This window comes from Erinaceus europaeus, chromosome 6, assembly GCF_950295315.1.
Source record: "Erinaceus europaeus chromosome 6, mEriEur2.1, whole genome shotgun sequence".
Taxonomy (NCBI): Eukaryota; Metazoa; Chordata; class Mammalia; order Eulipotyphla; family Erinaceidae; genus Erinaceus; species Erinaceus europaeus.
Genome location: NC_080167.1, coordinates 12,672,293 through 12,686,001, shown reverse-complemented (window position 1 = coordinate 12,686,001; position 13,709 = coordinate 12,672,293). Strand labels below are relative to the sequence as shown.

The 13,709-nt window shown below is 43.0% G+C and overlaps 1 protein-coding gene and 1 pseudogene across 5 annotated transcripts in view; one reads left to right on the top strand and one right to left on the bottom strand.

Annotated features, from left to right (window-relative positions):
* The window catches only part of HECTD4 (HECT domain E3 ubiquitin protein ligase 4), a 224,176-nt gene that overhangs the window by 166,473 nt on the left and 43,994 nt on the right, over positions 1-13,709 (bottom strand). The gene's annotated exons all lie outside the window — the stretch shown is intronic.
* LOC132539040 (spermatogenesis-associated serine-rich protein 2-like) lies at positions 8,458-11,188 on the top strand (annotated as a pseudogene).

Genomic DNA, 13,709 nt, shown 5'->3' with positions numbered 1-13,709 from the left:
TTCCTATAGTTAGGATTGTCTAAAACATGTTTGACAATTTTGAAATTTCATTAGTATCAGTGATAATACAGACACAGGTTTTATCCCCTACTTAAAAAAAAAAAAAACATGATGAGGGCGGGGGTAGATAGCATAGTGGTTATGCAAAGAGACTTTCATGCCTGAGACTCCAAAGTCCCAGGTCCAATCCCCCAAACCACCATAAGCCAGAGCTGAGCAGTGCTCTGGTTAAAAAAAGTGATGAGGGAGTTGGGCAGTAGCGCAGCGGGTTAAGTGCACGTGGCGAAAAGTGCAAGAACTGGTGTAAGGATCCCAGTTCGAGCCCCGAGCCCCCGGCTCCCCACCTGCAAGGGAGTCGCTTCACAGGTGGTGAAGCAGGTCTGCAGGTGTCTTTCTTTCCCTTTCTCTCTCTTCCCCTCCTCTCTCCATTTCTTTCTGTCCTAACAACGACATCAATAACAACAACAATAATAACTACAACAATAAAAACAAGGTCAACAAAAGTGAAAATAAATAAATAAATAAATTTTAAGTGATGATATTAGTTTACAGTTGAGTAGTCATAACTAGACCTGATAGTTTTTGGGGGTTTTTTTCCCCCATTTTACCAGGTGGTTAATGGTTTACAGCACAACTGTCTACACCTGGACTCCATTTCCCAGCTCTGCGTCTTTTTACAAGCAAACACTATCTCTAAGTAACTGTTAGTCAAATAGTGACACAATAAACTTAGTATCTGGGGAATGCAGATGACAACGACGGCAATAGGAAAGATTTAAATAATAATCTTATGTTTGTGAAAAGTAAATATATTAGAACTTGAAACGGCATGTCCTTATCTAGACTTAAAAATCTATGTTCAGGAGTCAGGCAGTAGCGCAGCGGGTTAAGCACACGTGGCGCAAAGCACAAGGACTGGCGTAAAGATTCCGGGTTGAGCCCCGGGCTCCCCACCTGCAGGGGAGTCGCTTCACAAGCAGTGAAGCAGGTCTGCAGGTGTCTGTCTTTCTCTCCCCCTCTGTCTTCCCCTCCTCTCTCCATTTCTCTCTGTCCTAACAAGGACAACATTAATAACAATAAAAACCAACAAGGGCAACAAAAGGGGAAATAAATAGTTTTAATTTTTTTTAAATCTATGTTCATTTAAATTATCTTTGAATGTCTTTTTGGGGGAGTTGGGGGGGAGCAGACACCAGAGCTGGGACCTCAAGCATATACTCCTGGGCCAATTTTCCATGCTGGAGTGGCTCCCTTTTTTTAAGAAAGGGTCTTTTATTTAGCTTCTAGTCACAATTTCACACTTTAATTTCATGAGTTTCAATGGGAGATGGTTTAGCAAACTATAGGATTTAGATGTTGAGTCCACTCCTTGGCACTGCATAATGCCACGGTGAATACTCCAGCTCTCTCTCTCTCTCTCTCTCTCTCTCTCAATAAATAAATCTTCTTAAATGTTTTTTCATGGGATTTAGGGAGATAACACAGCAGTAGTGCACAGAATTTGAATGTCTAGCACAGGCTTAATCCCTGGCACCAGTGAAAAATAAATGAAATTTCATGAATTTCAGCCCCTAGCTTGAAATGAACTAGAAAATGGACTCTGCCTTGTTCTAAATTATGTTTGGCTGAACCCCATAAAACTTTCTCCAATGCATGGTGACTGCCCCTCATTTCATACAGTGACTATTGAAAGTAGGACTGTCAGAATTGCATGAACTCCCATATTAAAAATAAATCATTGTTCATGTTCTTTTCATAAATGCTCCATCCTGTCCTGGCCCTGCCCAGTTTTCATCTGCGTACCCCATGGCCACTGTCCTATTTTACTTTCTCTTGTTCCAGCGTTGCATGAATGCCCAACACCCCTCAATCTAAAACACACCTATTTTCAAAAGTCTGCTCTGCCACATCATCACCAACTCTAGAAATTAAATTCCTCTTTCTCCCTCTCTCTTTTCTCTTCCAAAGTTCTCAGTGTTTCCACAGAATCCAATACACCTTTTTCCAGAGGGTCAGCTACAAGCTAGAGCAAGAAAAAATTGTCTGTTGTTTAAATGTAGATGCTTGTTAATCTGTGACCAGAGCACCACTCTGGCACATGTGCTATGAATGAACTCAGAACATATGCTTAGGAGTCCAATAACTTATCCACTGTGCAACCTACTAAGCTGCCAGTGATTTATTTATTTATTTAAAATTCATTTTATTTTATTTACTAGACAGGACAGAGAAATTGAAAGGGATGGCGAGAAAAAGAAAAAGAGAGAAAGAGAAACACCTACAGCACCAATAGGACAGAAAGAAACTGAGAGTGAAGGAGAGGAAGGATGAGAGAAAGAGATACCTGCAGCTCTGCTTCCCCACTTGGAAGCTTCTCCCCTGCAGGTGGAGACTGGGGCTTGAATCTAGGTCCTTGTACATGGTAACATACACACTTTACCCAGGTGCACCCCAGCCTGGCCCCTTTATAATTGACTGATATATATATATATATATATATATATATATATATGGTTTTTTTTGTTTTTTTACCAGAACACTGTTTAGCTCTGGCTTATGGTAATATGGGCGATTGAACCTGGGACCTTAGATTCTCGGGCTCGAAAGTCTGTTTTGCATAACCATTATGCTATCTCCCCACCCATGATTTATTTTTAATTACCACCAGAGTCATTGATGAGGCTAGGTGCCAGCACAACAAATCCACTGCTCCTGGTGGCCTTTTTTTTAAAAAAAATTAATAGGTCATATAGAAACTAAGAAGGGAGAAGGTGATAGAGAGAAAGCAACATCTGTTGACTGCTTTACTGTTTATGAAGCTTCCCCCCTGCAGGTGGGAAGAGGCGGCTGAAACCCAGGTAATGTGTGTGCCCAGCCAGGTGCCCCTGGGACTTTATTTAAAAAGAGAGAAGCGATAGGGAGAAAGAGAAAGGATGGACACCACAGCAAAATTCCAATATTCATGGTATAATCCTTGGTGCTTCGTTATGGAGCCGGGGCTGGAACCCAAAGGCTCTTGTATGGTGAGGTGTGTGCTCTCCTGGCTGAGCTGCCTCGGATCATTTCCTACAATGATCCATAAGCAAATGATGCCCATAAAGGAAATGCAAGGAATGCTGGACAGAGTGGCTCTTAAAAACGGATTTGAGGTATCAAAATATTTCTTTAAAAAAAACTCTCCAGATTAAAAATTTATTTCACCAGCAAAAGGTTAAAGAATCAACTCAGATTATTTTTCTATGGTCAACAGCCATCACAATAAAACTTGGCAAAAGAGGTATGACTGCACTTAAAATTATTTGAACAATTCTTTGTTTTTTATTAATGATTTAACATTGATATACTAAATTATAAGATAACAGGGGTGTAATTCCACATCTTTCTCACTACCAGAGTTCTGTGTCCCCATTCCCCCATTGGAAACTGCATTACTGAACAATTCTGTTATCAACATTATTGAGAGGGAAAAAACATATATATATATATATATATATATCTCAACAAAGACTAACTTTGTCTGTTAACTGCTTAAATTACATAAAGACTATTCACCAAATAGTGAACATAAATATAATCTGGTAAGAAAAATCACTGTTGAGGGGCCGGGTGGTGGCACATCTGGTTGAGCACACACGTTACAATGATCAAGAACTCGGGTTGGAGCCCTCAGCCCCCACCTGCAGGGGAAAGCTTTGCGAGTAGTGAAGCAGGGCTGCAGGTGTCTCTCTGTCTCTCTCCCTATGTATCATCCCCTTCCCTTTTGATTTCTGGCTGTCTCTATCCAATAAATAAATAAACATAATTTTTAAAAAATTAAAAAAGAAAGAAAATCACTGTTGATTTAAAAATACAACCAACCAAATGAAAGTATACTGCTCTAGTATCTGTAGCAACATACTAAACTACAGATAATGCCAACTGTCTACCGTTTATCCTCTCTTCAATTGTGAACCATGAGAGGAGGAAATCGGGAGTTGGGCGGTAGTGCAATGGGTTAAGCACCAGTGGCACAAAGCACAAGGACCAATGTAAGGATCCCGGTTCAAACCCCCGACTCCCAACCTGCAGGGGAGTCACTCCACAGGCAGTGAAGCAGGTCTGCAGCTGTCTTTCTCTCCCCCTCTCTGTCTTCCCTTCCTCTCTCTATTCCTCTCTGTCCTCTCCAACAATGACATCAATAATAACTACAACAATAAAACAATAAGGGCAACAAAAGGGAATAAATAAATATTTTTTAAAATTAAAAAAAAAGAGAAGACTTGCCAGCCAGGAATTCTGCATCCTGCTAAATTATCCTTCAAATATGTGAGAGAAATAAAGACCTTTAAAAAAAAAAGAAAGAAAGAAAAAAAGAAAGCAGGAAATCATGTCTTAATCTTATCCAAATCACCAGAATTTAGCAGTGTCTGGCACATAAATTCTACTGAATTAGAACACACATTAATTCCAAGAATAATCCTTCAGCACCTCCATCTGGTTTCCACTACAGAGCTGATAACCCTCTCTCACTTAAATTTGCTGTTTTGACCAATAGCAATTAATTTTTCCTCTTCTACAAAAGAAACTTCAATTAGATATACAAGTGACGGGGGGCGTGGGGGGAGGCACACCAGAATGTGAGTTAGAGCTTCAGAACTGCATAAGAGCTTTTAAGGAATACTAACGAGTGGCTCTTACCCCAATTAAATCAGAACATATGGTGTATGTGTGTGTGTTGCTGGGGAATGATGCCTGTGAGTTTTCACTACCCCAAAGCTGACTTGTCCTTTCTTTCTATTTCTTTTCTTTCTTTCTTTTTTTTTTTTTTTTGCCTCCAGGGTTATTGCTGGGGCTTGGTGCCTGCACTATGAATCCACTGCTCCTGGAGGTTATTTTTTTCCTTTTGTTGCCCTTGTTGCTTATCGTTGTTGTTGCTGCTGTCGTTGTTGGATAAGACAGAAAAGTCAGGAGATGAGGGGAAGACAGACAGAGGGGGAGAGAAAGATAGACGTTGCAGATGTGCTTTACCGCTTGTGATGTAACCCCCCCTGCAGGTGGGGACCTGGGGGTCCTTGAGTTTCGTGCTATGTGCGTTTAACCCGCAGCACTACCGCCCAGTCCTTTCTATTTCTTTTCTTTTTTTTTTATTAATTTATTTTTTATTTAAGAAAGGATAAATTAACAAAACCATAGGATAGGAGGGGTACAACTCCACACAATTCCCAGCACCCACTCTCCATATCCCATTCCCTCCCCTGATAGCTTTCCCATTCTCTGTCCCTCTGGGAGCATGGACCCAGGGTCGTTGTGGGTTGCAGAAGGTGGAAGGTCTGGCTTCTGTAATTGCTTCCCCGCTGAACATGGACGCTGACTGGTCGGTCCATACTCCCAGTCTGCCTCTCTCTTTCCCTAGTAGGGTAGGTTTCTGGGGAAGCAGAGCTCCAGGACACATTGGTGGGGTCTTCAGTCCAGGGAAGCCTGGCCAGCATCCTGATGGCATCTGGAACCTGGTGGCTGAAAAGAGAATTAACATACAAAGCCAAACAAATTGAGCATATTTCTTTTTTTTTTATTCCCTTTTGTTGCCCTTGTTATTTTATTGTTGTAGTTATTATTATTATTGTTGTCGTCGCTGTTGGATAGGACAGAGAGAAATGGAGAGAGATGGGGAAGATAGAGAGGGGGAGAGAAAGACACCTGCAGACCTGCTTCACTGCTTGTGAAGCGACTCCCCTGCCAGTGGGGAGCCAGGGGCTCGAACTGGGATCCTTATGCCGGTCCTTGGGCTTTGCACCACATCCGCTTAACCCACTGTGCTGCTGCCCGACTCCCCCTTTCTTTGTATTTCAACAGGACAGGGAATTACATACCAGAGCACCCGAGCTTTCACGATGCCATTGCACCAATGCTGGACCTGAAATCCAGGTCATGCACAAGGCAATGCATTTGCAATACCAGGGGAGTTACTGTCAGCCACAAGGCCTTTAAAAAGATGTCTTGCTAATTCTGCTCTGATAGGACAGTGAGAAATTGAGAAGGGAGAAAGAGAGACACCTGAAACACTGCTTCACCAGTCTTGAAGCTTCCCCCCTGGGGGCTTGAACCCACGTCCTTGCACATGGTAACTGTGCACTGAACCATGTGCACCATCACCCAGCTGGTTTTTTTTTTGTTTTTAACTCCACAGGTGAATACAAAGTGTAGCCCAAATAGTGAAACACTAAGCTAAAACTGGGCTAAGGAGACAGCATAATGGTTATGCAAAAGACTTTCATGTCTGAGGCTCTGAGGTCCCAGGTTCAATCTACAGCACCACCATCAGCCAGAGTTGGGCAGTGCTCTGGTTTTTCACTCTTTCTCATTAAAATAAAATAAAAATGGAGTGGAGATAGCATAATGGTTATGCAAACAGACTTTCATGCCTGAGGCTCCCAGGTCTCAGGTTCAATTCTCCCACATCACCATAAGCCAGAGCTGAACAGTGCTCTGGTAAAAATAATAAATAAATAAAGGTCAGGTGGTGGTGCACAAGGACCCAGGTTTGAGCCCTCAGTCCCCACCTGCAGAGGGAAAGCTTTGTAAGTGGTGAAGCAGGGCAGTAGGTGTCCCTCTGTCTCTCCTATCCCTCCCCTCCCTCTTGATTTCTGAGTGTGTATCTAATAAAGATCATAATTTTAATAAAATAAATATTTTAAAAAGAAAAAGCTGAAACCAATCATTAAAAGTACAGATGCTGATTTATTTTTTATTCTTATTATTTTCCCTTTTGTTGTCCTTGTTTTTTTGTTGTTGTTGTTGTTGAAGTTATTATTGTTGTTACTGACGTCATCTTGTCCTTGTTTTTTTTGTTGTTGTTGTTGAAGTTATTATTGTTGTTACTGATGTCATCGTTGTTGGATAGGACAGAGAGAAATGGAGAGAGGAGGGGAAGACAAAGAAGAGTAAAGAAAGATAGACCAACCACCTGCAGACCTGCTTCACCACCTGTGAATCGACTCCCCTGTAGGTGGGGAGCCGGGGGCTCAACCCAGCATCTTTCCACCAGTCCTTGTGCTTCACACCAGGTGCACTTAACCCACTGTGCTACCGCCCGACTCTCACTGCTTTATTTTAAAGCACAAAAAATAGAGAGAGACAGACCACAGCACTAGAGTCCATCAGTGTAGTGTGGGTCAGGGCTCAAACCTGGGTCACACACACTGCAAAGCCAAACACTTTCCAAGTGGCCCACAAGATATTGCTTTATTTTATTTTACTTTAAATATTTTATTTATTTATGAGAAAGATAGGAGGAGAGAGAGAGAGAAAGAACCAGACATCACTCTGGTACATGTGCTGCCGAGGATGGAACTCAGGACCTCATGCTTGAGAGTCCAGTGCCCTATCCACTGCACTACCTCCCGGACCACGATATTGCTTTATTTTAGACCAGATCAATATCAAGAAACGAAAATTTTCCTTATAGATAACCCTAAAAGAAGGAAGATCTAACTAGGGAACAACTGGGAGGTTTAGGAGTAGGGTAAAGGAGTTTGGAATCAAACACAGGATTATTTGAGTTAATGCTTTAAAAATGTTAATGTAGTCTTAAATGTGTCAGCACAATTTCAGTGTTGAGAGCAAGGAAGATAAAAATCCCATTTCTATTCTGTAGTGGTCGATCAATAACTGGAACATCCTGTTCAGTCCAGAATACCTCATAGTAGGCAGTTATTAACAGGCTAGAGCATTCCTATAACAAGGTGATTTTTAATCAAGTCACAAGAGAAATGGTTAAGAAACCAGAAATACTGGGCCTCTGAGGTAGGGAGGAGGGGATGTCTTTGTACGACTGAAGGGCAGCCATGTGGAACACAAAGACTTCATCTCTATTGCTCCAGGAGGAACAGAAATAGGATGTCACTGAGATGCACAGCACAATAAGGAGCTCTGACATTTGTGGGGAAAATAGACTTGGTCAGCCCTTCCACCTCAGACTATCAAGTATTCTAGCCTGGAAAGCAGGTGCCTGCATAGATAACCAGGTGGCAAACTATCCTGCCACCTTGGAGCCAGCCATGTCCGATACCACACATTTATGAGCCTCCTCTCACAATCTTGGGAAGTAGTCCTGGCCTACTGGCAAGAGGCCACTTTTGTTCCCCCCTATATATCAAGGGGCAGGGAGAATCCCCTAAAGACATAAAGGAACTGGGAGAAGCTTGGGGACTCTGGAGCCATTCGAGGCCTTTGGAGAACTTTGGGGGCCTTGAGAGGAGAGCTGCTACAGCCAGAATGTAGGGACCCTGATCTATCGAGCAACTGTGATGCTGCCGTGAGAGCTGACCTAAGGGAGGGAGCCAAGTACCACCCAGTAGAAGAGAGAGAAGAAGTAGAAGAGTGAAGAAGGGACTAAACAGAAGAGCTAAGCTGAGATGGCTCCCCCCCACACCACACTCAGAGTAAAGGCACATCTCTGCCTGGCCATCTGTGGCTCCGATGTCTCCTAGTTCCCGCTACCCCTGCATCCCTGCTCTTAAAGTAAACAGTTTTCTCTCTCACCCAACAACATTCAAAGTGCATCAAAATTGCTGGGTATATTTACAAAAACAAGGAAGGGAGGGAGGAAAGAAAGGAGGGGAGGGGGGAGTCGGGCGGTAGCGCAGCGGGTTAAGCTCATGTGGCGCAAAGCGCAAGGACCGGCGTAAGGATCCCGGTTCGAGCCCCCGGCTCCCCACCAACAGGGGAGTCGCTCCACAGGCGGTGAAGCAGGTCTGCAGGTGTCTGTCTTTCTCTCCCCCTGTCTTCCCCTCCTCTCTCCATTTCTCTCTGTCCTATCCAACAACAACGACATCAGTAACAACAAAACTAATAACTACAACAACGAAACAATAAGGGCAACAAAAGGGACTAAATAAATAAATACAACAAAAATAAAAAAATTAAAAAAAAGAAAGGAGGGGAGGGAAGGAGAAGGGAGTGGAGGGAAAAGGAAGGGAGAAGAGGAGTCCTGGGCTCCACTTAGTAAAGACTATCTAGGGGCAGAAGAGATAACATAATGGTTATGCAAAAGAGCCTCTCATATCTGAGGCTTCAATGTTCCAGGCTCAATTCCCTGTACCACATAAACCAGAGATGAGCACTGCTCTGGTTAAAAAACAAAACTGTCTTGAAAAGTCAGGCTATGTCCTGGAATCTGCATAATAAGCAGACTCAGTGATTCTATGTGACTTTTAAAAAATATTTATTTATTTCCTTTTGTTTTATTGTTGTTATTGATGTCATCATTGTTGGATAGAACAGAATGATGGGAGAGAGGAGGGGAAGACAGAGAGAGAGAGAGAGAGAGAGAGAGAGAGAGATAAAGATAGACACCTGCAGAACTGCTACACCCCTTGTGAAGCTACGTTCCTGCAGGTGGGAGCAGGGGACTTGACTGGGATCCTCACGCCAGTCTTTGCGCTTTGTGCCATGTGCGCTTAACCCGCTGCGCTACCACTCAACTCCCCGATTCTATGTGATTTTTTTTTTAAATGATAAAGAACCTTCATAAAATATTTATTGTGGAAGATAACAAGTGAAGGGCCAGGAGATAAGCTTCACAGAGAGTGGAACAGTGCTGGAAGTCAAAAGAAGAAAAAAAATCGGTGCTTCATCTGTATAGAGTCCACGTTTACCAGTTTTCTCACCCAGAGACTTTTCTTTGCCCTTTCTCCAGCACTCTGTTAGTGAACGGAAATACGATGAGGATCTGGGACGAGTAGCCAAGTTCACCTGTGTTGTAGAGACACTCAAGAAGAACATTTACTCATCTGGACAAGTGCCTCATCCAAAGAACAGCTATTCCAGCAGATCCTGATGTAGCTCAGTTACATCTGTGCTCTTGAGTAGCCAGTGTGTTGCCTCTGCTGCTGCTTCTTCCACCTGTGCCTCTGCTGCCAGCCTTACCAGTACTAACAAGAAAAACTCAGCACCAGGAGAGACACCTGCAGCTGCAGCAAACTCTAATGGCCGACCCTACCAACCTCAAGAGGTACCACCAGGAAACCGGCGAGGACAAGGCCACACGTCCCAAGGCCAAAATCCAGTGGCCCCACAAAGGAAGGGCGACATGACAATGCGGGTCATTACAGAAATACTTTGTACACCTCAGGCACCGGGAAACACTAGTGAACTGGGCCGGGCTTACTGCAGGGAGCTGTCAAGGAGGCTAACACACCCAAGCCTGCATTCACAAAGGGACTCCCCCAGCGCAAGCCCAGGACCTCTCAGCCTGAAGCTGTGAACTTTTTTTTTATAATAAATATTTATTATTCCCTTTTGCCTTTGTTTTTATTGTTGTAGTTATTACTGTTGTTGTTATTGATGCCATTGCTGTTGGATAAGACAGAGAGAAATGGAGAGAGGAGAGGAAGACAGAGGGGGAGAGAAAGATAGACACCTGCAGACCTGCTTCACCGCCTGTGAAGCAACACACCCCCCCCCCTGCAGGTGGGGAGCCAGGGGGCTCGAACCAGGATCCTTGCGCTTTGCACCACGTGCTGTGCTGCCACCCGACTCCCAGCTGTGAACTCTTTAAGGGAACTTCCAGCTGCCCTCCTTTCATCACACACATTTCAACTTGACAGCTGGACTTCAGGAAACTTAACGGTTAGATTCAATAACAAAAAGGAGTTTACACATACTACACTTAATGTCACTCCAAACATTTTTGGTTTATTCTCTCATTTCTTCTTTATCACTTTTGGAAGGGAAGCTTTTTCACCCCTTTATGTCTCCCAGTGATTTGGATGAACCCTGATCATTCCAACAGGAATCAGGCAACTGTGGCTAGGTTCCCCAAGGGTAAACGGTGTTGTTCTCAGTGCACCAGGCCTTTCCATTGCCCACAGAGGACTTCCTCAGCATCCCGTGCTGTGCAGACTCAGGAGGACATGGATCAGAGCTCATCCTGCTGCCTTTCTAGTCTGAGCAGAAGCCACATATGCTGTCAAGGACTCTCTAACCAACAATGTAATAGGAGCAGCAAGAGAAACAGTTGAATTATCAAAAGAAGGGGAAGTTGAGCTGGTAAAAAGGGAGGAACACTAGGAAACAGTTGGGAATCTGCCTTTGTTCTCAGAATGTGCCTGAGATTGACACTCAGACCTGGCTTTCAGTCTCCTGTTCAGCACCGCAGCTTAACCGCAGCTCCTTCCGAATGCCCGAAGCCTCGTCTCTATCACCTTAGACTGCAGACTAGTCTAGGGAGGTCTGTAGGAGAGTAGCATTTGATTAAAATTTTTAAAAGTATTTCATTTATTTTTAGCTATTTATTTTTTTTCCCTGGCTTGTGGTGGTACGGGGGATTGAACCTGGGACTTTGGAGCCTCAGGCATGAGAGTCTGTTTTGCATAACCATTATGCTATCTACCCCCAGCCTGTATTTCATTGTTTAATGTTGGAAGATTTTTTGTTCTCCTTTTTTCTAAAAACCTCTTCTGATCCTGAACAAAATTTATAGCAATATAATTAGTCTTCATCTAAGGTGTTAGCTAAAGAGATTCTCCACAGTCAATTTATAGTCAAATAAAAACTGCATGGGAATTGGGCGGTAGTGCAAAGGGTTAAGTGCACATGACGTAAGGATTCCAGTTCCAGCCCTGGCTCCCCACCCGCAAGGGAGTCACTTCACAAATGGTGAAGCAGATCTGCAGGTGTCTGTCTTTCTCTTCCCTTCTCTGTCTTCCCCTCCTCTCTCCATTTCTCTCTGTCCTATCCAACAACAATGACATCAATAACAACAATAATAACTACAACAATAAAACAAGGGCAACCACAACAAAAAGAAAGTATTTTAAAAATCTAAAAAAAAAACCAAAAACACTGCATAAGTGTTTCCACATTTAAGAAAAAGAGAGATTTATTGTGCTATAGTAGCATACCATAAAATCTATCCACTTAAAGTACACAATTCAGTGCTTTTCAGTATAGTCACAGAGCTGGGCGATCATTATCATAATCAATTTTAGAACATTTTCATCACCTCCAAAGAAACTGTGCCCACTAGCAGTCTCTCTCAGCTTTTCCCCAGATAAGCAGTCACAAATCTCCATCTAGTTTATCTAGTTTTTATAGTTAAGATAAATGCAACTTGCAGTCTTTTGTGCTATCTTCTTTCATTTAGTATAATTTTCTCATGACCCACCCACATTGTAGTATGAAATCAGTATTTCTTTGCTTTATAGTATTCTCTGGCACATGCAATGCTGGGGATTCAACTCTGATCTCATGCCTTAAATTCAGTGCTTTAGCCACTGTGCTAGCTCCCATGCCACTAGCCAAATATTTTACAAGACAGAACTGAGCAAAAGCAGAAATCAATCAAGCAAACTAAAAAACAAACCAATTCATTCACAAAATTCTCTTCTAGAGTATGAAGAATATATGTATAAAATAACTAAGTTTGGTGGTTGGACAATGAGGCTTAAAAAGTTGGTACAGACAATGAGATACTACATTACAACTTTATGAACAGCATACATCAGAAAGGAGGAAACAAGTGCTGGGGTGAGTGTAGGGGGAAAGGAACTCTTCTACACTGCTGGCACGAAGACAAATTGGTTCAATCCCTGTGGAAAGCAGTCTGGAGGTTCCTCAGAACACTAAAAATGGATCTACCCTATGATCCAACAAATTCTTTCCTAGGGATCTAACCCAAAGAACACAAAAACACCTATTCAAAGAGATCTAAGTACACTGATGTTCATAGCAGCACAGTTTTTAATAGCCCAGACATGGAAACTACCCAAATGTCTAACAACAGATGAATGGCTTAAAAAAAAAAAAAAAATTGTGCTATGTAACTGAGAAGACAGCATAATGGTTATGCAAATGGTTTTTGAGACTCTGAGGTTCCTGGTTCACTCCCCAGCACCACCACAAGCCAGACCTGAGAAGTGTTCTGGTGAAAAAGAAAAAGGGAAAAAAAAAAAAAATGAGGGCAGGAGTAGATAGCATAATGGTTATGCAAAGAGGTTACGGCTCCAAAGTCCCAGGTTCAATCCCCAGCCCATCATAAATCAGAGCTGAGCTAGTGCTCTGATTAGAAAAAAAGAAAATGAGGAGCCAGGAGGTGGCACACCTGGTTGAGTGCACATGTTACAGTGTGCAAGGACCCAGGTTTGAGCCCCTCACACCCACCTGCAAGGGAAAGTTTCATGAGTGGTGAAGCAGTGCTGCAGGTGTCTCTGTCTCCCTCTTCTTTAAAATTTTTTTATTATTATCTTTATTTATTTGATTGACAGCCAGAAATCAAGAGGGAAGGGGAATGATAGAGAGGGAGAGAGGCAGAAAGACACCTGCAGCACTGCTTCACCACTTGTAAAGCTTTCTGCCTGCAGGTGGATAGCGGGGGCTTGAACCTGGGTCCTTGCACACTGTAATATATGTGCTTATCCAGGTGCGTCACCACCCAGTCCCCTCTCCCTTCCTCTCTATCACCCTCTTCCCTCTCAATTCCTGGCTGTGTCTATCCAATAAATACATAAAGATAATAAAAAAAAATTTAATTTTCCCTTTTGTTGCCCTTGTTGGTTTTTATTGGTGTTGTAGTTATTATTGTTGTTGTTATTGATGTCATCTTTTGTTAGCTAGGACAGAGAGAAATGGAGAGAGGAGAGGAAGACAAAGGGGGGAGAGAAAGACAGACACACCTGCAGACCTGCTTCACCACCTATGAAAGGACCACCCCGTGGGTGGGGAGCCGGGGG